A 26,078-nucleotide genomic window follows, 5' to 3' on the forward strand; every position below is an offset into this window, starting at 1 on the left:
TCCTTGTAAGACCAGTGCTCCAGACCACTCACCAGCTTTGTAGCTAAAGCAGAAAACTGGGGCCATCTCATTCTGAGGCTAAAACGGGGACACAAAAATGACTGCTTTGTGGCCTCCTATATCCAACTACAGCCACAAACCAGGAGGACAGACCTGAGCTTGTGTTGTTTGGTCTTGTAGGCAGCTGATCGGGGCAGAGAGATCAGCTTTTTTTGGCTGCAGCCTGAGGGAAAAATACTCCTTCTCAAGACACTCTGGGAGATGGTTGCTCCATTTTACAGTTGCCTGTGGTGAAATCCTCACTCTCTTCCTACCGAAGTTTTAAAAAGTGGTTCAAGCTGCTTGGAGAGGCACCTGGCTTTACAGGCAAATTGCTAAAATAGTTTCTTCACATTGATTTTTCCCCTCTGCCTGAAGCCTGCAGGTAACATCTGGAAAACATACCGAACAAAGAACAAATTGTCATTTCAAAGGAGGCAGTAGTTCCATCCAGGCTGGACGTGTGTGTGCTGTTGTGGAAGGTCTGCAGGAGTGGTGTCAGCACCCTGACAGCAATCCGCTCCCCACCTCATGTGCCACTGGGCTGCCTTGCATCAAAGGGAGGAGGGGAATGCATTCATGACTGAGCATCCTGAGGGTTTTTGTTAAAACCAGCTCAATTCTACCTGAAGTTGGCACATCACTGAATGGTGCTCATTGTATTGGCACAGCATTCTTCTGAGAGTTTACTAGCCCACATCCAGGGTCCAGCAAAGCTGCATGGATGTGGTTAGGGCTTCACTGGTCCCAGCCTCCCAGCTGGGGACAGGCATTCTTGCTTGGGCAGGCTCCTCAGAATGCAACTTCACACTGCAAAGGCAGTGTTTTCACAGCTTTTTCTCAGCCCAGAGCAGGCACACTGCAAGGTCTTATTCACCACCAATGTACATACCCTCATGCAGAAACAGGGGCTAATCTGCTTTGCTTTTACTTCTCCTATAGAAGTGATGTTGGATCTTACACTTCTCTTGTAGAGATCCGGCCCTAATATTCAAGGTATCTAGGAAAAACAATTTATATCACAGAAATCTCATCTCTTCTATTTGAATTAAACTGGAGAAACAGACACAGTTCTCACAGCTATTGCAACAGGATTAAAAAAAAAATTAATGACCACAAGTGCTTAGGCTCTGCAGCAGTGGGTCTGCCATTCAGAAACGTGAGATTGTCATTCTGAAAAAAAAATGGTGTTGTGGAGGTGTAGGATTATTGCATTACCAAAGCACAATGTATGCAATATAGGGGCTCTGGCCTTCCCTCTCCTTTCCCCACAGGCTGAATGCCTCTGAGGAGAGGCTGGCGGGGAACCCACTTCTTCCCCTTTTTACTACACCAGTCTGAAAAATTCATCCCTAGAGCAATGACTGTGAGGTCTGGGGATGACCAGGGATCCCTGCTTCTGCTGCTTTGGGACAGGGCCTTGGGCACAGTGCTCCTGGGGCCAGCCAGTTTGCAGCTCCTCTTAGCTGGGAATACAAGGCAAGGAAAGCACGTCCAGCTGCAGGCCCCCAGGAAAATATCTCGTGTTTGCCAGACTTGTTATGTGTTTGATAAAAGGTCCTAGATTCCAAGGCTGCAGCAAGAGCAGGAATGAGGTGGGACCTGCCCAAGCTATGTGACTGAATAGTTTTGGAACATTCTGATCTACAAATAAAACCTCGTTATGCCTAGGAACTTGTAAAAAATAAATCAACTTAGTTTTACTTGAAGTGTATCATAAGATTTATATAAAAGGTTAAGAAGTAAGTTATTTAAAATTTGCAGAGATGTGTTTGCTTCGATCTGTTTGACAATGAAAAAGAAGGATAAGGATAATCTAACATTGTTTCACTAGAGGCTTACAAAAATGTTAATTCACAGCCAGGCATTTCAAAATAATGCATAATATTTTGTGGAAAGAACTTACGGTAATAATTAAATCAAATTTTCTTTCAGCAGAGCTAGTATTGCAAATGAGCTGAAAATCAAATGCATGTCAACGAATGATTTAATGAGCAACATTATACAGTTGTGTAATGGCACATGCGAGGACTTCTACTGACAGGCCAACAGATCCTGAGCTGTTCCAGCTCTAGGAATGGTTCAAGGATGCCTCGGTGGCCAGCTCAGCCCTTCACATGCAGCCAGGGAGCTTGATTTTGGACTGGGCTGTGGGACAGAGGGTTGGTGTGATCAGAAGACAGAAGGAGGTGCGAGCAGCTCACTGGTGCTCACAGAAGAAGAGCTGTCATGTGGGAGAAAATGCATCTTAGCTATGTATATAGAGGCTATTCCTGCAGCATTCATGGCAAAAATCAACAAGGAGGAAACTAGCCTCAAAAATAGCTTAGCAATTTTGAGGTAAACTATCAGCAGGCAGTGGGAAGCTGGTGGAGGAGAAGCGGGAGAGGAACAGCTGGGAGGTGGGTGGTGGCCAAGGGCCAGAGGTACAGGCAGGTACATCAGAGACTCAGAAGCTGGAGGCAGACAGCAGGGGATTGTTTTTCTTTGAGCCATCATGTCCCGAGTGTTTCCTGTTGCCCGTTTCTTCTTCCAAGCTCCTGGCAAAAAAGCTTTAAGTAGCTGAGAAGAACAGAGGCAAAAAATCCAGAAGACCCACACGAGAGACCTCCAAGGTAGAACAAAGACACATGCTCCTGAAAAGGAACTCATGAGGCTGCTGCCAAACAATACAGAATATAAAGCATAAAACATATTACCTGTATTGTGGGAAATGTGCAAAAGGCAAATAGGTGAAATAAGATCAGTGTTTTTCTGTGCTTATAAATCAGCAAGTAAAATGGCATGATTAATTTGACTGGTTCGGTTTGCTTCTTATGTGGTCTTCCAGAATGCCAGCTGCATTGATGCTGAGCCAAACCCAAACCAAAAGTACCTGTTTCTCTGGGATGCAAAAGGGAGGAAACAGATTAATCTATAAACCCCAGGTTTCCCTTCAAGTTTTGGTTCTGGACTGAATCCTCAAAACTCCATAGATTTGTTTAACCTGCAGTCACATCTGTCATAAGGTTTGGCTCAGAAGGCAGGAAACCTGGAAGATCTCAGCAGAATTTTACCTTAAGCTGACGCAGTTGTGAATATTCAGAAAACATAGTATCTCCTTTCTCTGAGTAGAAAACTATAAGTTTTGCTAAAAACCAAAAACTGCCATTAATTATATAATGGCTTGTCTGAGCATCCCTCCCATGTAACCAAACTATTAGCCAAGTGTAAAGAGCATTATCTCTCTTTTGCTCTCATGCACCTTTCTAATAATTCTAATAAATGGAGATGGGCATTCTGCCAATCAAAAGAAAGCCATCCCTACCAATAATGAATCTATCCGACAAACATTAGTTTTCTGAGCTGGCTTGTTTCACCCAATTCAGTTTCTTGCAGTCTGGCTAAAGTAGTTCCGCATTTGCTTTATGTTTGTTTTCAGCCAGCAACGCACTTATTGGAACAAACTTGCTGACTCAGATGTCATCACAACTGCTCAGGAATTGTGATTATAGGCGCTTCAGAAAACTGAGTTGAAAGTGTATCACTGATCTATTTCACAGCCCATTTCTTTCTACTTTATCATAAAAGGGTGGCATACAATCATGAGAAGTAGTTTTGTTCACTTGGTCAGGTTGCATTTATAACCATGGTTTCTAAACGTTGTCTGAAGCGCCAACCTGTCCAATGCTTTTTACATCATCTTGGCTGTCATAAGAAGCTTGGAGCCAAGATTTCCAGAAAAGCCAGGAGAGGTCTTCAGAGTTGTTCCAGACAAAACTCATTCTGTGATATTTTAAAGCCATCTGTGCAGCTTCTGACCAACCAATCTCCCTCACCCAGGAGGGCAGGTTATGGCATCGTATGATCATAACTCAGAGCTTTCTATTTGCTGTCTGTGACTTCAGCTGAAAACACCGCAGCATTACACATCCTGTGGCATGTCCACAAAAGACTACCATGCCAGCAAGAGGTAACAGCCTGAAAAGCAGTTCTGCCTCATGAAAAAATCACCGCCTTGGTGCTGTGATATTCTGTGAATTTGTATCCCCAGAAGGTAATAAATGAAACCATCAAATTATATGAGAAATGCCTTCACTTTTCTGACAGCCCCATCCGTAGCCCTTGTAATCTAAAGTCTCTACACTAAGTCATTGCAAACTAAGCCATACACATATCATATTTCCTCAACAACCTCCACTTGAAAGACCTGCTTACAGCTACTCAGAAGCTTACCAATCTTTAAAGCCCTCAGTTGAGATTTACATGCTGTCAGGACCATTGGTTTTATCTGAACTTTAGGCAACTAACTAGGTTAATTCTTGTGTAATGCAAGGAAATGGAGCTGAGAGGCTGAGGTGCCCCACTCAAAGACAATACGAGAGCCGGGACCCATCCTTGCTGAGCACCTCTGTTTCAGTGCACCAGTGGCCTGCAGGGCTTGCAGCCTCTGTTCTTGGAAGCTAACAGCTGCAGGGAGGCTCAGTACCACAGTAGCAGGAATAGTAAAGAACTGGACCAGGCAGTGAAACGGGAGAGAGGTAGAAGATTGTACTAAAATAAATGTGAAGTTGGAGTCAGTGAAGAGATCCTAAGAGAGAGATATTATAAAAGGATTAGGACTAGTTGACATTGCACAGGAAAGCTTAGTCCTATGTTTTCATAACTACTGAAAGCTGGACTTGCAATCTGTACAATGTTGTTTTAGGGGAGAGTTCACATGTAATGACTGCACAGATGCATGTAGTCAGATGTGGCATTTAAGGGAAAGTAGGCCAGCTCAGGTACGTCCATTCCAGTCAGAAGCAGAGCCCTGAAGTCAGAAACCAAGTCCTTCTTGAGCCACTCAGATGCCTAACAGTACATTTCTGCCATGATATTGAAGGAAGCGTCCACACTGACCACTCTCTATGAACACATGAAAAAAAGCAGAGCTGTCCTGCATTGCCTTTCCCCCCACTCTACAGGCTACGTCTCTGCAAAGCACTGCTGTACACCCTGACTGGAAATGAAACTCGTATGCCAGGCCAGGAGTGCTCCCAGCCACTCATGAAGAAATGACACCATGTCTCTGTCTCTGCACTGCAGCATGCACATTACCACAGACTGATCTAGGCTCTGGCTGCTGCACCAAAATCCCTTCCTTTGAGCCTCCCCAGTGGCAAAGACATGTTGTCCCTCAGACTGGGACAGGATGAAGGTGTGATAGCCCAGATCTGCACAGGTCTTCCCCAGTTTCAAGGAGACCCTGGCTGGACCAGCCTTAGAGCCTATGGCATGGGAGTTCCCAGACACTGTAGCACCAGGGAACAGTTCCCTCCACCATGGCAGAAGGGACACATTTGGGACTTGCTGCTGAATTGTGGGCAGCAGCACCTCAGGAGGTTCAGCACCAGTCTGGGATTTGAGGAATCTCAGAAGCATTCCAGAGGTTCTGGCTGATTTTGTGGTGTCCAGAGGTCCCACATTTTCTCAGCACAAAGAGCTGCGTGCTCTCCTAGAAAGCTGCTTTGACCACGACTAAAAGCTCTCTCCAGAAGAACAAGTTCAGAGCCAGAGACATCTCCCTCCCCACAGGCAGTGCACCCTTCAAGGCAGAGCTGAGAAGGGCTCTGACTCAGGCGTGAGTTGCTTGTCAAGAAACAGCTGGAGATGTTCAGCAGTGCTGGAGTGCTGGCCTTGGAGTCTCATTGAAGCTGAGAAAGGCACACTCAGGGGTTTCGTGACATGCTGCATCCCACAGCGCCAAAAGTCATGAGGTTCATGGCCAAACAGATGGACTTCACTGGGAGGAGGGGGTGGCCACCTGAGGAAGGACTGCAGAGTAACAGGAGCCAATACCAAATATGTGCAGGACTTCTTAGCAACGTGGGATTTAGCCTAAACATGCTGTTGGACAGCAGATCTCTGGATATTCCCTCGCTCTCCCTTATTCACATATATGAAAGCTTTCCCTGGAGCCCACCATCACCAGTGGCCTCCCTCCAGCAGCCTTTCTGCACTACTCTATCTTACTCAGTGGAGGCCAGGAGCAAAGTCTCAGCATCACCTTCCCCCTTCCCACACTAAGTAACCTAACGTATAAACTCCTCATACAACTCAGGCCACCCCTCCTGTTCACCACGGGGTGTTACACACTCTTCCACATCACTGAACTATGAGAGGAAGAAGAAAGTCAGAGTGGGTGTTTCAAACAGATGCAAGTACCACCAGCAATGCACAAACTATGTTATATGGCTGATGGCTTGTGGGCATTCAGAAACAACTACAGTCAGCAGTGCCTGTCACAACTGCTGTTGATGCTAACACTCTTTCAGAAAAACTGTGCATCTGGTGGATGATTCTATTTACACTGTCCTTTCACTCAGTCCCCAACTCCCACCTCTGTGAGTTTTCCTTTACTCGTAGTTCCTTGTCACAACTCCCACATGCTGCTCAGCACTTCTGTGAATGCCCATTTCCATCCCATAACAAAAGAATCATGAGGAGCAAGCAGGAAGCATTCTCCTGAAGAGTATACCCAGCATGCAGGGTTTGATCAGGATCAGGGCAATGCTCAGCATTTACTTCCTTCCCAAATATAAAATCAGGCCTCACTGTGCTGGGCCTGACATGCATGGCACAGAGTTCTGCCCTCTTCTCAAAGATTTCTCCTTGGCTTGCTGCCTTGTATTGCAAAGCTGTGTCTCCTCTCTGGATTTCCTTTCACTGTGCATTCAGAGCTTGTCCTCCTTCTGCTGCCTTCCCTGGCTGTGACATGTGTGCCAGTTGAGCAGGCCTGTTGAAAAATGCCCCCCTCTCTCCCTGTTTGTAACACATGCTCAAAACCAAAACCATCTCAAGACATCTCTGCTCTATGTTCTGGGCAACATGTGCTCTCACTGGGACATATCCCAGCTGGTCTGCCTCTGTGAGCTGCTCCCTGCTGTTGTAATGTGGCTGATGAGCAGAAAGAGTTAGACAGAGGAAGGAAATAGAGAGCAAAGAAATAACCTGAGAAAAGGAAGTGCATAAGAAAGGTGAAGAAAGGAAAAACTTAATGGAAAACAAGCAGGAAAAATGAGAAAAAAAGAAGAGAGAAAAATGCAAACAATGATGAGCAGAGAGAAAAATAAACAGAGAAGATAGAAAATGTAAACAAAAAAAATAAAAAAGAGAAAAAATTGGATCGAATGAAGCAATAATAGCAGAGTTGGTCCCTACATTGAAGATATACTTTATCAGAAATATCTCTTTCGACACTCTAGATAGCTTGGTCAGGAGGCAGCAAATGCTGTCCGTTCAGCCGGACAGGAGCAGTCATGTGTCACAAGCAAGATCAAAGGCATCAGAAATGCCTTTTGGGGGAGTTAACTTACCAGGATCAGAGAGAAAATCTCTTCAAGTTTGAAAGAGTTAGTTATTAAATTGCTTATCAGAAAGCCGATCTGTTGCAAGTTCATAGTCTGCTTGTTCAGTGGTTGCGTGTCATGTGCCCATGTCCTCCTCATGGCGCCTGTGTGGGGAGGGCAGATGGCCACACAAGGGATTTCACAGCATTCCAGCTATAAAACTTTCTGCCCCCATGTTCTGGAGAAAATGGGTCCAAATCTATACTGCACACAGAGATCCGTGCTCTCTGCCAGCACAGTTATCCCACTAGATTTAAAGCTGGTCTGTTGCAAAATAAAAGACTACTTGAACTCTGGTTTATATCAGGTTTTCATTGCTAAGAAGTAAATCTTGCAATGAAAGCCCACATTTTACCAATATAAGAATACTAAATGAAAGCAGTGCTGATACAATAAGTATTAAATCAGAGGGAATAAGTAAAACCCACTTTATCCTCTTCATAATCTTCTGAGCACACAGACAACCAACTGAGTTCTCACAAGTTAACTCTGTGCACTACCATATGTGGGAGGAGGTTGAAGAGACAGCTCTGAGGAAGGATTTGTTGAGGGACGTTTTCTGAGGGAGTTCGCAGCAATGGTGCATGCGTCTGTTTGAGGACGATTACACATGACTGCTGGCACACACCAAACTCACTGGATTAAAGAGTGCTGGAGCTCTTCCCTTGCTTCTAAAGCTTCTGCTCTCTGTGTTTTGAATGAGTAAATACATTGCGTTTTGGAAGCAGACTTTTACCAATCTGCAGGAACAAGAGTAAAAATTTCCAAAAATTCCCAGAGGATTTAGAAAGTCTTCTTGCTTAAAACAGATGTGTCCCAAAGTCCCACCACAAATCAGAAAATGGTCACCGAATTACACTCATTCAAACTCAATATGCAACCAGCAGTGAGCCAAGAGAGGAGAAATGAGGTGGGATGTTGGACTCAGGGTCAGTAGCGCAGTTTTGCAGGAACATAACTAGGGGCAGAAATCAGATCCTTGATGCCTCCAGCTAATGCCTAATAGTCAGTTGCTGCAGAGCAAAATAAACTCAAATTCATAAAACATGACTTATGTTTGGGCCTGACATGAATGTTGAAAACGTTCTTGTTGCAGATTCTGTACCATTAAGTTAAGTAATGGTTGTTCAGCCTTGAGTTATGGTATATAGGAAAGATTTGCAACCCCTGGAGCCAGTATGCCCATGAAGATATAAAGACTGGTTTCCTTAGAAGTGTCTTTCTCGGAGCCGCATAAATCTCTGCCTGTGGGTGGCCACTCTACATGTCTAGCCATCAGAAACAGCATTGTCAAATGCTATGCAGGAACCACAAAGTCAGACTCATAAAGATTTGCCATTAATGATATAATGCATTGTCAGGAGATTAAGAGATTAAGAGTATAAACAGTATCTCTGATCCATTAAGGCATTGTGAAGGTCTTGGTTTAAAGTACCACTTGAATCTTTCCTAAAAACAGAAAAAGCAAGAAAATGTCAGTAGCATATGAATTAGACTTGAATAAATAAAGGCATTTAGAAAACGGAGCCACTCCTTGATGAAATCCTTTTAAACATTTAGTAATCAATGGGATTCATTATGTTGTAGAGTAGTGAAGGGAAAAAATGATAGCATAGAAAGGAGAGTTTAACTACCTCACATGCAAAAACATCCTTCAACCTTCACATACTGGCAACCAACAGAAATACATCATCAGTGCAGCAGCATTATGTCAAGAGAAACCAGTACAGCTTTCTCCTGTTTCTGCATTTCTTCTGCTAGTCACATCTTACAGGGTACATTCTTCAGGACACATCAGTGAGGCAAATCTGTACTTTAAACTTTGATGGTGTTCTTTCAGTTCTGCATCTCAAAAAGGAAGGCTGGTTTTAGACAAAGCAATGTGTTAATTGGAAACTGATGCTGGCATTTTCTGGAAAAAAAGTCAATAATCATCTAATCTACTTTCAGTATCTACACTAAAAAAGAATGTAATATGTAAACGTACGGTATCAACTCCCATCAATTATTTCAGTGCTTTTTATCTTTGAATTTTAATATTATAAAACATTAGTCATAAATGCACACAAAAAGTGTTTATTTTCTTTGAAAATTAGAGCATTTTTAACATTCTTAGGAACTGATGTTTGTTAGGAGCTGCATCCAGCTCTTGAAATATTAAAATCAGCATGATCTAAATGCATATTTATATAGCTCGAAGTAGGAAGTTTAATCAATATGTTATTCTTTGTCTAAAGGATTAACTTTTTCCCTTTGTCACGTCTGACTTTTTAAAATATCAGCCTCCATGCTGGGAAGACTACTTTAGCACAGAAGATGAAATCACCCAATGACAAATGTTCAGTCTACTGCCATATGCTATTCTTCCAAAGCCTAACTGCAAACTTCATCCTTCATCAGCAGAATGCTCGCCAAACTGCTTAGTTACCGAATGTGTTTGCATTTGTGTTTACAAACTGAACACATCCCTTCCTTCTTTTAATTAAAGAAAAAAAAATTTTGTAATTTATTGAACTAACCCTGTACACTCACCAGCCAAAACAAGGGAATATCCTTTTTCAGCAGTCACCTGAATTAGTGAATGCACTTCTTCAGGGATGGACCCCAGTAGCTTCTGCTGCACCCCATGTCAGTGGAGGAACTTCCACCCGCTCAGGAAAGATTCATCTCCTCTGAACAAGAACACAGTGTATTCCCTACAGGAAAGTCAATCTGTCTTCGACAGCTGCATGTTTGTGGTCACTGTGAAAGCCCCTGCATTTGTAATCTAAGTAAAAGTGATAATTCTTGCTTTTCTAACAGGGTTACTGTGAAATGACTGTTTATGTTCGTGAGGAAGTCAGATATCCAGCGAAGGCTGCAAGAGAAATGCATACCAATAACCCAGAGGTGCAACTCTACAGAGGATGCTGAAAACTGCCAGGAAGGAAGCTTCAAATGTGGAGTAAGTAGGCCCAGCACTGGGAAATGCCAGTGGGATCCAAAGGTTTAGGAGGAAGTCAGCATTTGTATCTCTTGACAGCTGATGAAAAACAAAGAAAAAAAAACAGTGTCATCGTGTTACAACAGAAGAGGCCAACCGAAAATGACAGACCAACTGACTGGCCAATATTGTAACATCATATTTTCCAGAGAGGCTATGTTAGAAAACAGAAGTGCACTTTAGGGTGAGTCCTCATCAGCTTTGATTGTCTGAATTGAAGCAGAGCCTTTGAAGAAGAGCCACAAGCACTCATGCAGCGCTATGACCTTCTTGGCATAAAACGCAGCCAAATGGGCAGGAAATGGGCTCTTTTTGCTCCTTTCCTTTGCGCGTTTCTCTGTCCTTACTGGAGAAGTGGCCCCTTGGTGAAACACATTTTAACAGATGCAGTATCAGTGGCTCATTTATCTAAGCACCAAATTTTTCCCCATTGTATTATCATCTTTCTCAGCACACATTATATCCAATTAAAAATTCCTAATAGGTCTGCAGGGAAGAGTCCTTTGTTGAACAGTCAGTGGCAAAATTTCCATCCATTTCAGTAGGGCTGGAATTTTATCAGATCTCTCTCATTCTGTGGGCTTCTTCTGTTGGGAGGGGAGAATTTGTGCTCACTTCTATTCTTGCAGGCTAGTACCAATGTGTGTTCAATTATACCACACTGCTTGGTTCTGCACCATTCTTTAGGTGTACTTCTGCACATTCATTATCCTCTCAGTGGAAAAAGTCCTGTGGTCTTTGGATTTTGCAGTTCTTTTTGTATGACTTAGCCTACATTTCAAAGTACTTTGTCTCTGGTGTGACCTGAAATAAATTAAAAGGTACCATATGTGAGAGGATTTAAAAAAAAAAAAAAGTGCATACATTATCAGAGGTTAATATGCAGGAATAAGTCTCATTTGGTGGCTTTTTCCCCACAGAAATCCCATACTTGAGGTGAGATACTCAACACAGTTGGCAGTGAGATATTTCTTTTTGTTTCCCCTTTTCATATGCAGAATAAATTAGAGGATAAAGTGTAATGATGGGAGATGCAGATGAAAGTAGTGGCTCAAACCACTGTAACCCAAGGTTGTCACGGTTACCCATACCCGGCATGTTGGTGGAAGCTGCTGCAGCCTCTCAGAGACAACGAGAGCCACTGTGTCCCCAAACATCCAGTGCAGTGAGGCACCAGTCACTTGGAAGATGGCAATGCCATGTGCTGGTGAAGGTCTGATCTGGATGTCCCTATGTTCCTTTCCAGCAGCCAACTTAGCTCATGAAGAACCTCCTGGAGATTTTGGAGCTGCCAGCTCTGATAATGGCTTGGAGACATGACAAAGATGGCTCAGCCTCCAACCACACTAGACACCACAGGTGGTTGACAGGCCTGGCAAGGCCACTTTATTTTTAATATGCTTTCCTTAGAATCAGGAAGAAAAAAACATGAAGATAAAAGCTGTGTTAAAAGCTAAACAGATACAGGCAACACTTTGCAAAGGCAGTCTGACTTCAGGATTAGATCATTCTAATAAACAAAAATAACAGCATTTGCCAAAATACTTGCAGTGTTATGTCTCACTTTAGCAAAGGAACACGGACTGAAACCTGCATTCTTACTGCACCCTTATTGTCTTCTATAAAATCAGATTTATCTTGTTACCTGGTTATCACATGATCAAGCAATCAGTTAAATTAAGCTATCCTTAATTGATATTTATTTCATTTGTGTGCCACAATTAAACTAAGAAACAAGTTAAAATTAATGTGAACAGGAACTAAAAAAAGGAGTGACACTTTGTTTTTACAAAATTCATTCAAATGCAAATTACTCTACCTGTTTGAAGAGTTTTTGTCACAGGTGGAACAACTATCTCCAGTCTATGTTTCAGACAATATCTTGCATACATCTTATATACAAGGGTTGCATCTGACCAAATGAAGTGCTAAAAGTACATAGAGAAGGGGAAGGAAGAAGAAGTCAATAAAGAAGCTTCTGATTGAGATTAAGAATTCAGGAAGTATAGGTATTGAAATTAAAAAGGCAAGAAGTTAGGAAAAAATGGAGAAAGTTTTCTATCACTGTGGAAAAAGCAGAAGGGCCAAAAAGAGAGTCCAGTGGGCAGCATGAAGGTTGAATTGAAGGATAAGTTTGACAAGGAACAAAACCTGAGCTTTGACTGAGGTGGTCATCTTGAATATGCAATGGCTAAGAACAGTGGTAGATAGAAAGAGCTGTTACTCTAAACCACAATGTAAGTAAATTTGAAAGAAAATATTGCAGGAAAAGTAAATTGAACATACACTCCTCCCTAAATTCTGGAAAAGCTAGTCTTTGGAACTGGGAAGTGGTGAAGCCAAAACAATTAAAGGTACAGTGACAAGAGGAAAAGGGAATAAAACGTAAAGTGGATTGATTTGATTTTTGGTATACAAGACTTTTGGAAGATGGTAGATCCATTATTTTGGCCTTGAGTAAAACATTTTCTCAGGGATGTAATGCTTGAGGAAATTATTACAAGAGGCAGTACATTGGCTGAAAACAGAGAAGAACAGACTCCACAGAAAGGGCATGATTGTACTGATGGGAAGTTATTAGTGGAGTTCATCCAGCAGAAAATATTGGATCTTATGGTAACACTTTAGCAATGATCTATATGGTTTAACTACAGTTCATCATGTATTAATGAAATTTGCCACTAAAAGAGCACGGAAAAAAGCTGCCAAGAGAGGAGGACTGTAATATCATTTGGGAAAAACTTAATGAACGTGAAGTCTGGAGCAACAGAAATGGAACGTATGCTTAGGATCTAATAAGAGGGGTATCTGCTACTGTCCAGGAGATCATTTGTTTGGAGCTGGAAGAAAGACTTCAGTGTATTATTTAGAGCAATTTGAAGCCATGGATGTGATGCATCTATAAGAAAGGCAGACATGATCATAAGATGAATCAAATATTTCCCATACAAGAAGTGATGAGTCAATTAGATTACACAAAAGCTGTTTGGCACTCCATCTGTAATGCTGTGCACAATTTTGGTTACCCCCATTCTAAAAAAAGTAAGTGAAATTGCAGCAGTGCAAAGAAAGACCAGCAGGGAGATAAAGTGACTGGAGAAATTATTCTACATAAAATGAACAGAAAAGCAAGGTTGAATATGTGCAATTGCTCTCTAAAAATGCATCAATGAGAAAATAGCAGGAAGAATTGTTAGAAGAAAGAGCAATAGTAACATGGAAAACCTAGTGAGTAGAACTGGTGGAACTTTTAGCCATATGTGAGACAAGATGTGGAACAACCACGTAGGTTTCAAATAGAGTCTGATCTAGGTAAATGTTTGATAAGAACGGTTATCAAACTAGTTGCTTTCAATTGGAGTAGATACAATTCAACAACCAAAAGACCATTTCCAGACCTGTGATGTGATATTGTGGAGCAGATCATGACCCTTAAATGTAGACATGAGGAAAGGAGAGGAAAGGATCAGATCTTAGGCTGTTCAAACTTAAGCACAGGTCTGCCTGGGTTGAACAGTGAAGATGCAACAGAAAATGTTAATTCTGAACTTCAACACTTTTTTCACTGCAAAAGGTCACTAGCTTCCAACCCCACCCAAGACAGCTGTGTTGGAGTTTTTCAACCAAGCCCAAAACTTGCAGCTTTGTTTCTGACTGGAGCTAAGAACAGAGGACTGCTTGAAAGGAATGTTTGGAAGGAATAGGAAGAGTGGGAGAAAAAAAGTTGTGTGTGCCAGGCTGGTTGGAGAGGAAGCAAGAGAACATCTCAGGGACAGCATAACGAAGAAACAGTAGTTTCAGGCTAGGAATACCTGAAAATCAACAGGGAAAAGGATGAGGAGAGTTGGCATGTAGCAAAAGATCAAGCTCTACATATACATATCTCTTCATAACGTATTTATTTATTTATTTGGGGGGGGGTGGGGGGTGGAGAGAGAGAGAGAAAGAGGATAGAAATGTATATCTCCTGTGGGATTTATTGTTATTTTATTTTGTAAGGAAGTGGTCTGCATTTCAGCTGATTGTTTGCAACTGGAAGGAAAAGGTTGGATGTGTTTAGAAATCCTCCAATACATATTACAGTTACATATTACAATCCTGCAACTCACCTTCACTGTGCCTCTGCTCTGAGTGAGTCACCAACACACATAAAAGAAAAGGAAGGAAGTGCTGGGGTTAATGAAAAACAGCCTGCTTGGAAACTTAATTCTAATGTTAATGATTAAAGAAAACAGAAGATAAAGTATTCCTTCCAAGCCAAAAACACTGTTCAGAGTAAGCAAAAATTAAAACAGGAATAATTTATTCCCCACAGCATTGCAGAGGAAGAAGAATATAGAATAAACACTATGCAATGAGAAGCTCTAGATTCTGTTTGTCAGTAGCAATGGGAATTGTACACACTGATAATGGAAGCAGCCTCTGAATGTGTTAGTCTTGAAGTGGGTCTCCATGCTAGCCACAGCAAGCTGGTGGCAGCCCTGGGGTGAGGATGAGGACTCCCAGCATCACACTCAGGTGGCTGTGATGTGGCATGGAGGCTGCCACCAGCAATGTAGACCAGAGCTGTTTGGGGACTCACCAAGAAATTATAATAGTACGACACATTTAATCTGCCAGGGAAACAACTGACCAACACCTGTTAGAGCCATGGTACGCCTCGCAGCCTGACATCCCTCTAAGGCACCAGCGATTCCGTGAAGCTGATAGAGCAAAGCTGGTTTTTACCTTCTGAGATACTGACACCTTTGCTACTTCTCCAGAGCAGCTCAGATGCAGAGAAAGCAAAAACTGCACAAGATAAAGCCTGCATGTTTTTTTCAAGACTGGTGTTGTTATCTATGGCTACATATCTCACACTGATACAAGGATATCTGACTTAAAGCTTCTTGGGTTATCCTATCAATACTATAATTCTTTTGCAAGAGGACAAAGTTAATCACTTTTGCTTCAAAATTATAAAAGCAGAAATAAACACATAGTGAAGAAGGGATCCACCCTGAAGTCTGTTCCCCTAATATGTGCTAAAAATATTTGGGTGGCTCTTGCTGCAGCCCCATGGAGTAAAGTCATTATATGCTCTTGACTTTTATGTAATAAATTTAGTATCATCTGCATGTTATGATAGTTTCATACCCCAATTGACATAAACCACTATAAAACCTCATATCTGAACTCAGATCAAAAGAGATTATGCACTAGCTCAGACAGATGCTTTTTATTCAGTCCTTTCAGAAAAGCCTGGAATTTCAACTGCAAGCTTTCTTGGGATTTTTTGCAGTTAACTGGTCATTCACTGAGCAGCCTGCATCTTTCCAGAGGTTGTTGCAGACCTTACGAGAGCCAGAAGAAAACTCATTTTCCGTAGCTCATTTTTTCCTAGGGAGTCTTGCATTCCAAGGGTTTAATAGTCTGAATTCTATATACGAAATCCCATCTTCTAAATGTGTTTCCCATGAGAGATTTTTTATTTATTTATTTTTTGCTACCATAAATACTTTAAAGCAGTCATTACTGTAAGAAAAACACTATGAGAGGAGAAGCATTAAAATGGACAATAGAAGGATGAGGTAATGGTGTCATAGTTTCCCAAAGGCTGAGATATTCAAGAAGCCTACACAAATAAGTCATTCATTTAATAAAGAGGGTTCATTTGAGCAAAGTACCAATGTTTTGCTGGAACCTGAAAATCCCAACCTCTAGTGACCACCAGCTGCTCTTGACTCAAGTCTTCACAAGGTGTGATGCTCTCACACCAGAAAAACCATCAGGAAAACAGGCATGGTGTTTCTGACAATACTGATAATTGTCACAATTTCTGACAATACCAGCAATCATGGGAGGAGTTCACCATGACCACAAGCAGCAAGTGTCCTTTATCATAAGCCCAGCACATGGAATTACTTAGATCAAAATCAGATCTTTGACCTTCTCTTCTCCATACCTGTAGGGCTGGGACTGAGCACTGGGACTCTGAAACCTTTTTTAAATTGACTTCTGCTCCTAAATCTCTGTCCTTTTTTAAAAGCCCGCTACCCAAGATGTCAGTCGCTACTGGAAGTGTTAGTGAAGATGTGCCAGCAAAGAACTGCTGAATGTAAACAAATTAGTGTCTTGCCTGTCACTCTCACCAGGCACACACAGCAATAACCTGCTTTCCATCTCCTGCAAAACTGGCGAAGTGACAGAGCATGGGTGAGACAAATAGGAAGAACAGGTCTATCATTTGACTTTTGCAGTGTTACTCACATCTGTCCTGATCCAAGGATGTGAGTAAGCAAGTCTGCAGGTGAAGCTCAGTGAGATTTCTGTGTGGTCCACAAGTAGCAGAAGGCTCTTCTGTTTCCACCTCAGTCACCTCAGTCTCCTTGGCTGTACAAAGGCAATCACACAGTCCTGAAAGACTCTGACAGACATGTCCCTAGTGGGAAGAGCCATGTAAAAGGTGAATGGAACTTGGACTTGGCCATGATTCAACCATTCCTTACATGCAGACAAGGGCACTGAAATGTGCAGAAGAGCGTCCCTGCCTAAAACATACTTTTTTGCACTCAGCAACAAGTTAGAGATCAGTCCAGATGTACAATGTCATCTTTTGGTTACCATCCATAAATCTCCAGCTTTCCATACTCCCAGCCAAATCTATGATACTCTGGATCAACCTTTGGTAGAGGAAGAATGGGAGACACCTTATTATTTCATAGGCAGTAACCTGCAGGTTGCCACAAAGGATACTAGACATTGTTTATCTAAATCTATAAAACTCATAAGTCTTATCATGTGTGTCAGAACATACCTTCACTGAAGCTCTGTTACATTGGCTGTAAGAAAAATAACTCCGCCCTGAAGGGACAGCACTTGCAAATTTTGTGACACTAGTGGAACTTCTCCATTTCTTCATGTAAAAAAAAGGTTGCTGAAGAACTGAGTCTTTAGCTCTGCTAAAATCATCAGTGAGCAAGTATCTATCCATGATCTATCTATGTCCAGTTAAGCATGATAGGAAGGGAATTGTCAGCCTTGAATTTTAATGTAAATGAAATGGGCTGATTTCATGTAAATGCAACAGTGTAGAGCAGGATGGAATAATTCATGTACGAGAAAAAAAAGATGTGTCCACAAGTAAGTAACTTGTATTTATGTATTTCAGTCTTACAGGACATTGTAAAATCAAGAGCAGTTGACCATTATGTTAAAACATAATACTCAGAAACACATTATTCTCTCTCACAGTGCATTAACTCAGATTGAGTAGAGAATTAAAAGAAATCTATAGCTTTTAATGTAAGTGCAAAAATGGTGAGCTGGGAGACCTCAAGCACTCCCAAACAAATGTGATGACATCTTACAGAGTTCCTAGCATAAAGAATCCACCCCACTGAAGGCACTGTCCTAGGAGGAGGCAGGCAGTTGTAATTTGGGGCACAGTTTGGACCCACAGTCTCTGGCATTCCATAAATGCCTTTGTGCAGAAAAAAACAAAAACAAAAACAAAAAAAACAGGCATTTTCAGAATTTAAATTGGTGTCAGAGCCATGCATAACTCCATCTCTGCTGCCTGTGGCCCCCTGCCAAGTGCAGAAGTAGTATCTTTGGAGGATCTGAAGGAAACCAGCCAAGGAGACCTGCTTAATCTCCTCCTTTGTATATTCATCACAGAAACCTCTCCAGGAAATGCCTGGGCTCCCAAGCCTTCCATCATGTACACAGCTCCTAGCAGCTTGCTGAGGTCCTTCTTGTCTTGCTCTCAGGCACTCTACATGCAAAATATTACAAGACTCCACATTCCGTATAATTCAGAAATGGCCTAGGTCCTAGCTTATTGTTATATTAAAATGACCAATAGGACTGCCCTTTGTTTTCCAATCTGGAAGGATGTGATACCTCCTGTGAGTCTTTGTCAGCCTGGGAAGAGGCCAAGAAACCTGCAAAGCAGAGCTGCTAACTCTGCTTCTGCCCTTTGTGTCACAGGCGCTCATTAAGCCATCCCAGGAGCTGCTTTCCCAGATAAACTGTCAAATCTTCCCTTGTAGTCTCAGTTCCGGCTTGTCCAGAGGCAATTTCATTTCTAGCACTCAAGGCTGTTGTGTGCAATGCATCGCATGAGATGGAGGGGCTGCAGGCAGGAGCTTCTCCTCCCTGTGGTGCAGCAAGGACTGCTGGCAGCATCTTTGTCTCCCCTGGGGAAAAAGCAGTGGAAAGGGATCCTTGGGTGAGCAGTGCAGTCCGAACCACAGATGTTTTAATTAGGAAGGATTAGTCAAGTCCTGTGCTTTCTTGAGGCTACAACATTTTTGATGTGAGAAAGCACAGAGGAGCCAAGTTCCTTGTAACCCTATACTGGAAAGCAATGGCGATAGGATTTTGAAAAGATTCCAGTGAGAGATGAGTCCATCAAGTCCACAGTAGCTGCTGCTACCTTTCTATGCTTATTAGAGCTCATTAAAGTATTAAATGGAGTGATCCACTAAAAATTTTCTTGCCTTGCAGGTGCTCAAACTTAATTCTTCACTCAGATTCTGTGTACGCCCAGAGCACACTGTTTCTCCTTTCCAGAGCTGACAGACAAGTATAATAGCCTTGGAGGGCTCATTGTAAAGATCAGCTCAACAGGTCATGTATAAATCATTTCCATATAAATATCTCATAGGATTCTGAGATCACTATATATTAAAATATGGATGGCATCCTTAGCCAAGAATGAATCCCAAGAAGCTTTATGGGCTTTGTGTGTGCTTAAGAAATAATGAATTCCCAGGGAAAAGAGCACGGCTTTTTATTGTGTGTAATATTGAAAGTGCATCTATGATTACATAAAACCAGAAAATGCAAACTGGCATTTGACTTATGAGGACAGGAGCTCCCACTGGATCACAGTTTTGGCCCTGGCAGCGCTCAGGCTGACATTCATGAGGATGATTTGAAGGAGACTTTTGCTCATATCAGCATGAGAGAAAACCATGTTTTGAACACCTGCGGAGACAAAGACACTTCCAGACCAGCAAAAATGAGAGCCTGAAGGAAGAATCATACAGCACGATGTAAGACTTGTAATTGGTACAAGTTCAGTGTGGGGACCCGTGGTCAGTGCCCCACCTGTCTGCTTTGGTATCCTGCACTGGTGACTTTTGGACATCTACTAAGAGTCTGGAGTTTGCTAAAAGCAGTTGTGAAATCCAGGAGATAGTTGTGAGCACAGGTTCAATGTCAATGAATGTCAGGAGTGGGGCAGGAGGAACAAGTATCTTGCCTACAAGCCCAATCCCTGCTGCTAGTCCTGTGGGGCTGAGCTCACCTACCACTTCCATGCCTTCACTCTCCAGCTAAACAAATTTGGTTTTACTGTCCTCTCATTCACAATACATGATAAAGATGCTGTAGTGGAAGTGCCAAGTTATGGCCTGAAGCAATGATTGAGCACCTGGTGGGAAGGCAGGGCCAAACCAGAGGAGCTCAGCTGCATGCAATGCACCTAAATGGAGTCAGGATCCACCCCTTCCCAGATCTCATTTAAGGGTTGGCAGTGGAGAGAGAATCTTGGAGATTCCTATCTACCAGAGGCCTTCTAATGGTAAGTAGTTTTTCTTCCTTTGTTTCTGTATTCACGGCTTGTACAATTGTGTTTGTTTTCACTTGTTGCAGCTTAGGATTGTGCTACCCTGCTACTATAGTACTTTCCATTGCAGCATTACAGATGTCATAAATAGTACTTGAGCTTGAATGTGTACTTGTTTAAGAAGCTGATGAAGAATCCCTCATGCCACTTAAGGGCTGCTGATGTTATGTTTTGCGTGGCTGCCAACAGCATAAATGGCATCTGCATAAAAGAAACTTGACTTTACAGAAGGAGTTGCTGCCAGAAAACTTCTCCAAGCACTGTCTAGCTTATTCTGTACCCTCTCATTTGACTGTTATCCTTAATAGGCACATGCAGTAGATAACCTGTTTTCCATCTTCTGCAGAACTGACAAAGTGATAGGAGCATAGGTAAGATAAAAAGAGCAGGTGTATCATTTGACTTTGCTGTGTTACTCGCATCTGTTCTGATCTGGACTCTCATCCAGGTGACAGGCTGTGCATGTGAGCCAAGAGAGCTGTTCTTTGGTACAGACCTGTATCAAGATGTCAAGTGAGTTAGCAAAATTGCATTCCTTTTGTATCTTCTTTTTTTTTTTCCCCTGCCCATTTTTTTTTTCTTAAAATAAGTGCAAAAATCTATAGTGCGTGTTCAGACTTAACAGGAAAGGGATGTGAGGGTTTTGTCTGTTTGTCTTCTGGAATGCTGTGCCAAATTTTTTTTTTTTAGTAGAGTGAAGGAAAAGATCATTCTCCGTTTCCCTATATGAATGTGGCATAAACAACTGAATCTTCAGTGTTAATGTTTATCAGTCTTTCTTCCCCTGGTAGCAAGGATGGAACAGGAGCTATCTCTTATGTGATAAGACTCACTCTAGCTCCCTGCTGCAGCAAAGACATGCAGACATGCTGTGACCCACCAGCACCCCCATGGACGTTGGCAAATTCCTGCTTAGCCCTCCAGGTGCCCTCTGAGCCTTCTCAAAGATACCTGGGCTTTTCTGCTGATGTGGGTGGAGTTGGTCCTTGTTAGCTCTGAGCTTGCATTATGTAGTTCAGCAGTGATTATGGCTACTAGTGTGTATCAAGTATTTTTACTAGCCTATTTTTTGGAGGAAGAGCTACAAGACCATGCCACCATGCACGTGCTGTGAGGCTATTCAGAGTTCAGGGAGTGCAATATGAATGTCTTGTCATGGGTGGATGGGGAATAGGAGAAAGACTGTGTCTCTTGGAGCCATTACCAGATAAAAATCAAGGTAAGCGTAACTCCCAGTGTAAGGCATTCACATGAGCATGAATTGGTGAGCAGCAAGATGCTGAAGCTGTTTGGTTTATGCACATGATCTGCTGCAGTAACCTCTTCCCCTGTACCTCACCCCTTGTCTCATCTGGTTTCAGTGGATTTCCAAAGACATGTTTTTGGTAAACATGCTGTTTAAGATCCAGATCATGGTATCTATTACTGTGTAGGCTGTTTCTGTTGGTGACTCTTTGGTAGTGCATCTGACATTCTCTCAGCTGCAAGAGCTGGAGCTCTGTTATTTCTTACTTAGAATGTTTATGTGAACATCAAACTTACTGCCTTATGCTCTATTTCAGAAGTATAAATAAATACTACTAATCACTGTCAAGCACAGAGCAATGCTCAGCTTGTTAAGGTGTTATACAAACACATAACAAAATGATTTTCTAACTACTTTCAAGTTCTTTCTTCTCTTTTGCTTTGATCATGAACAAGAACATTCCGTGTGTAAGGGAACAACAACAATGTATCATAAAATTTTGTTTTAAGAGTTGTTTTCTTTGATTTGTTAGAGGTTGTAGGCATAATTTTGAATGAAACAACAGCAGGAATTGCTGTGTTAGGTCAGAGCAGGTTGCTGAGCTTGTCCTTGTCTCTGCCTCACCATCACAGACCTGGAGCAACAATAAGATTGTCTAGGTAAATGCCTGCTTAGTTACCTTTGAATATCTGTGTCGTAATGGCTGCTCATGCAAGTGTTACTGCACGTTCAATCTGTCTTTTATTTCTACTGCAACCTGTCTCAGAAATCAATACTGGAGAAGCTCAGATTCCAGCCCTAGCAACTGGCAATTACACCCAACCTGTCTGAATGCAGCAAAGCCAGAGTTCAACCTAGTTGGTTTTATCTATGCTGCACATCACACTGACATGATGGTGGCATGTGAAGCTCTAAGAGGAATGTAGTCATGCTACTTATTTATGTAGGTGCTATGAAAAATACAGTTAGCCAGCTTTCCTTTCTTCCATCCGTGCCAAGCCCAGATGGTCAGGGAAACGAAATAAAGCTTCACTTTATTTAAAACAAACAAGCAAAAACAAAAAACAGCACCTCATCCATGAGTATAGAGATGCAAGTGTGCCTTTCTGTCTGTGTGCCCATTAGTGACTCTTTAGAGCAAAAGACTAGCTTTTCTCCTTAGTTTTCCATTACATTCCCAAAGTTAATAGAGCTGTTTCAAGATGACAGTATTGTTCCCTCTTCCTAAATACCAGGAAAATCTGATACTTGCTGTAATTATTTATTAAAAAAATCTTTCCACTTACCTTCAGTTATGAGTAATACTTAAACATATTGTAAGATGATCAGTGTAGTCACCTGAGACCAAATGCTTCTTTCTGTGATAATTCTGCATGCTGCTGGAGCTGATAGGGCTCAACACAGATGTTTTTTTTTTTTTTAAAGTGAGCACTGTTGGAGGACAGTGTAGAAGCATTCAGGTGCAAAATGTCTCTCATGTGGAAACTCTCAGAAGAGTGGATGGCTCAAAGGACAGAGGTAGTCATGGATCTAGATCTCTCACATCCTGGAGGCTGGGGAAACGTGGGTGTCCACTGCTGCCTTTCTGGGTGTTTTGCTTTAAGCTGTTTGTTTTCTTTGCTTTTCTTGTAAGTGTCTGAAATAAACCATTTCATCTGGAGTCAGAAGGAATGCTTATTGAGTAGAATTAGCTTGTTCTGCTTCACTGAGAGAGAAACAAAACATTTCCTTTTTACTCTAATTCACTTCAGAATCAAGTCCTTTTTTTTCCCCTTTCATCTGTCTGCTTAAATTAGGAGATTTGATGCAACTATGTGAAGAACAAAAAGCATAGCCATATCATTCACAACAAACTGCTCAAGTGCAAGAGGACTTACCACATTTTTCTTTCTAGGTCTGCACACCTGGTTAACCAAGAAATCCTCTCCAAAAAGCTTGATACAGGGTCTGAGTTCTTGTGGGTTTGGTAGAAGCTTTCAATAGTTTCCCAAGGCTAAGATGGCTGGGATGCTTGCAGCAACAGGAGCAAATGGCTTGATTGAGGCAATCCCCATGGATTGTTCAAACCTTTGCAGTTAGGAAGCTAGTGCAGCTCCAAGGGAAGGGAAAGGAGCTGGTTTTCTGTGGGGGTCAGCGCTTGGTCTTCCTCATCATTCACCACACAGCAGTACACTACCTGGGTAATGTCCTGGCAAATGAGCACCTGGCCCAACCTTCCTCCTTGTCACCTGACGGATGGTGGCAAAACTGGCAAAGGGCGCCTGGCTTCAGCCCCTGAGAGGAACATCATACACTTGTGACTACCACTGAAAGTGAGCCACTGGAAAATCTTGTCTTGGATCAGAAACTCTGGCCATGCATTTACAAAGCATTATCTCAGCTATTCCAGCAGTGACAATCCTGGCACTTTGTTGTGGCTGTCCAACACAGTCCAGCACATGCTTGACTTGTGGTATGTTAGAGCTCAGCTCCTTATTGCAGCAAAGGCCTTCTGAATTACCCTGGTGATGATGTCAGCACCATCCTTTCCTTTATTTTTTTTATTTTTTTCTCTCCCTAGCCCTGAAGCAAGGCAACATCTGGAGAATGGACAGCTGAGGCAGCTGGAGGCAGGAGACCATGTCTATCCCACAGCTGCAGAGGTAAGTGACCTGTCAAGCCAACAAGGATGGGATGACTATAACATTGCTTGGCTGAAAGACCTGTAGAGCTTACTAGTCAGATTCAGACTATATAAATGAGCAGATACACTTGGTCACACAGAAATCATCTGCATGCATAAAATAGATACATAAGCATAGCCATACATGTGCATATATAGAGAAGATCCATGTCCTCATGATGGCAAATCTGCCCCTGAGTAGTCCTTATTCTTAAAGCACTTGTTGTCTCCCATGGGATGCTGTTTAAGGGTAAGCATGTGAAGACTTTGGCATGGATTGTATTATCTGTTAAGAGGGTGAACATTATTTTTCCAGGCTGTAGGTTGAGGTAGCTGGCTGGTTTTCCTCCTTCAGAAAGAGAATACTGAAATATTCAGAAGTTTCATATAAAGTATAAACATGCCAATTCTGCTGACTTCTGAAGTCATTACCATAGCATCAGCTTGAAAACACATTTGTCCAGAAATGAATTTTTCCCTAATGAAATAAACAGAAATATCTGTAAGAAGTGTTGTGCCTTTGTCTCCTGTAGAAGGGCTGCTCAGAGAGCCCAGCAAAGGCAGGAGTCTGACGTGTCCTTTGAAGAGCTCAAGTGACAAGTGCAAGACCTGGCCAAAAGCTGCTAGCTGTTTGGGTTTAATTCCAAGGAGCATAAACCTGCCAGATGTGTGGGTTTTTTTTGTTTTGTTTTTGTTTTTTGTTTTTTTTTTAAAAAAAAAAAGCAGCAACATCCTGGGAGCTATGGCTTTAGTCCGGATTTTCCCTTCTCTTTGCTCTTAGCTCCACTGTGTCACACTAACAGCTTTTGCCTCTTCCTGCAAGCTGCCATCATGCTCAGTGGGTAGGAGGTGGCAGCCTGCTTCTTGATTTAAACAGCAGGCAAAGGATTCCAGCTGTGCTCCTGATTGCTCACTGACCTCAGTTTTTCTGATTAAATTATCCATTCCCTGCAGCTAACCAACCAGTTAGAATGCTTTCCCTCATTTCATGTTTTCTCTACAAGCCAGGGAAGACTTTGTTGTTGGTAACAATGGAACATAACAAATTCATGTTCTTAGGTAAGTCAGGATTTTACCGACCAGTTGTCAGGGATGTTTTTAATCTGTTTTGATGCTGATGTTTCAAATATATTAAAAGGTGGGAACAAAAACTAGTTTAGAAACCATCATTAATGTGATATCTGCAGATGATGGGTAGAGACATGAAAACATCATTGTTGTCACTGCAGCATACATCTCTAAAGAGATAAGGTGGTAGAGGAAAAGCTGAAAAAACGTTGCTGAGAACCAATGCATGGCCTGTGAGATTTTACTAGAAAGGGCCTCAAAAAGCCCTCAGTAGGCAGTGCAATAAATGCAGAAGGCAATAGAGAACATACTTGAGGAGCAGCAGACGTGCAATGAAGGCGTATGTAGAATGCAGTTAAACTGTAAGATGGACACTGTTGAAAAGCCAGTGATTTGAATGTAACAGGTGCGCTTTATTCTGAGTGGAGACAGGTGGGGCAGGCTTCTAATAGGGCTTCAGAGTTCTGTATCATGATTTCTTGATGCTCAGGCTGATGTTTCAGAGTTCACACTTTAGCAGCTGAGGGTATGTGCAAGTAAAAAAGTCTCATTTCAACATTTTGGAAAATATTGGGAACTCATGCTGGAAAAACACCTGTAAGACAATGCAATTGTTTGTCACAGCCAGCATGAGTTCTAAAGGGGAGGGTCCAGTTTAACAAACTTAATCTCCCTTTATGACAAGGTTACCCAAGTTGACCAATGGAAGCCAGTTGATGTTAAATTTTTGGATTTCAGCAGTGTTTTCAAAGCTTTTCTCACAGTATTCTTTTGGACAAAATGTCTGGTATACAACTAGGCAAAAACATAACGGGATAGGTGAATAACTGTCTGATGGGCCATGGTCTAAGGGTCACAGTGAATGGCGTTACATCGGGGTGGTAGCTAGCTGCTAGTGATGTTCTTCAGGGCTTCATTTCAGGGCCAGTTCTTGTCAACATTTTCATCAATGACTCGAATACAGGACTCTAAAGTATAGTAAGTTTGCAGGTGAACCTAAATTGTGAGGAGCTGTTGACTCCCTGTGGGATAGAGAACTTCACAAAGAGATTTTGACAAACTCTAGGGCTGGGGTAGTTGCCAGCAGCATGAAG

At 42.2% G+C, this 26,078-nt stretch overlaps 2 long non-coding RNA genes across 4 annotated transcripts in view; one reads left to right on the forward strand and one right to left on the reverse strand.

Moving 5' to 3' along the window:
- The window catches only part of LOC122155037, a 45,893-nt gene extending 21,997 nt beyond the window's left edge, over positions 1-23,896 (forward strand). Inside the window, exons 2-3 of the long non-coding RNA XR_006167105.1 lie at positions 10,212-10,353; positions 23,815-23,896. This is a non-coding gene — a long non-coding RNA (uncharacterized LOC122155037). The remainder of the gene's footprint in view (positions 1-10,211; positions 10,354-23,814) is intronic.
- LOC122155022 lies at positions 8,739-14,562 on the reverse strand. Of its 3 annotated transcripts, none has more exons than XR_006167092.1 (3): positions 14,502-14,562; positions 9,044-11,196; positions 8,739-8,858 (listed from the first exon to the last, which is right to left on the reverse strand). It is a non-coding gene; the product is annotated as an uncharacterized LOC122155022 (long non-coding RNA). The 3 variants fall into 3 exon arrangements; XR_006167093.1 differs by adding an exon at positions 12,212-12,320 and having other exon boundaries at positions 8,739-11,196; positions 14,502-14,560; XR_006167091.1 differs by having other exon boundaries at positions 8,739-11,196.
- Positions 23,897-26,078: the final 2,182 nt, after the last annotated feature.

Source organism: Centrocercus urophasianus, unplaced genomic scaffold (genome assembly GCF_019232065.1).
Source record: "Centrocercus urophasianus isolate 14NV4802_14NV808 unplaced genomic scaffold, USGS_Curo_1.0 seq_10, whole genome shotgun sequence".
NCBI lineage: Eukaryota > Metazoa > Chordata > Aves > Galliformes > Phasianidae > Centrocercus > Centrocercus urophasianus.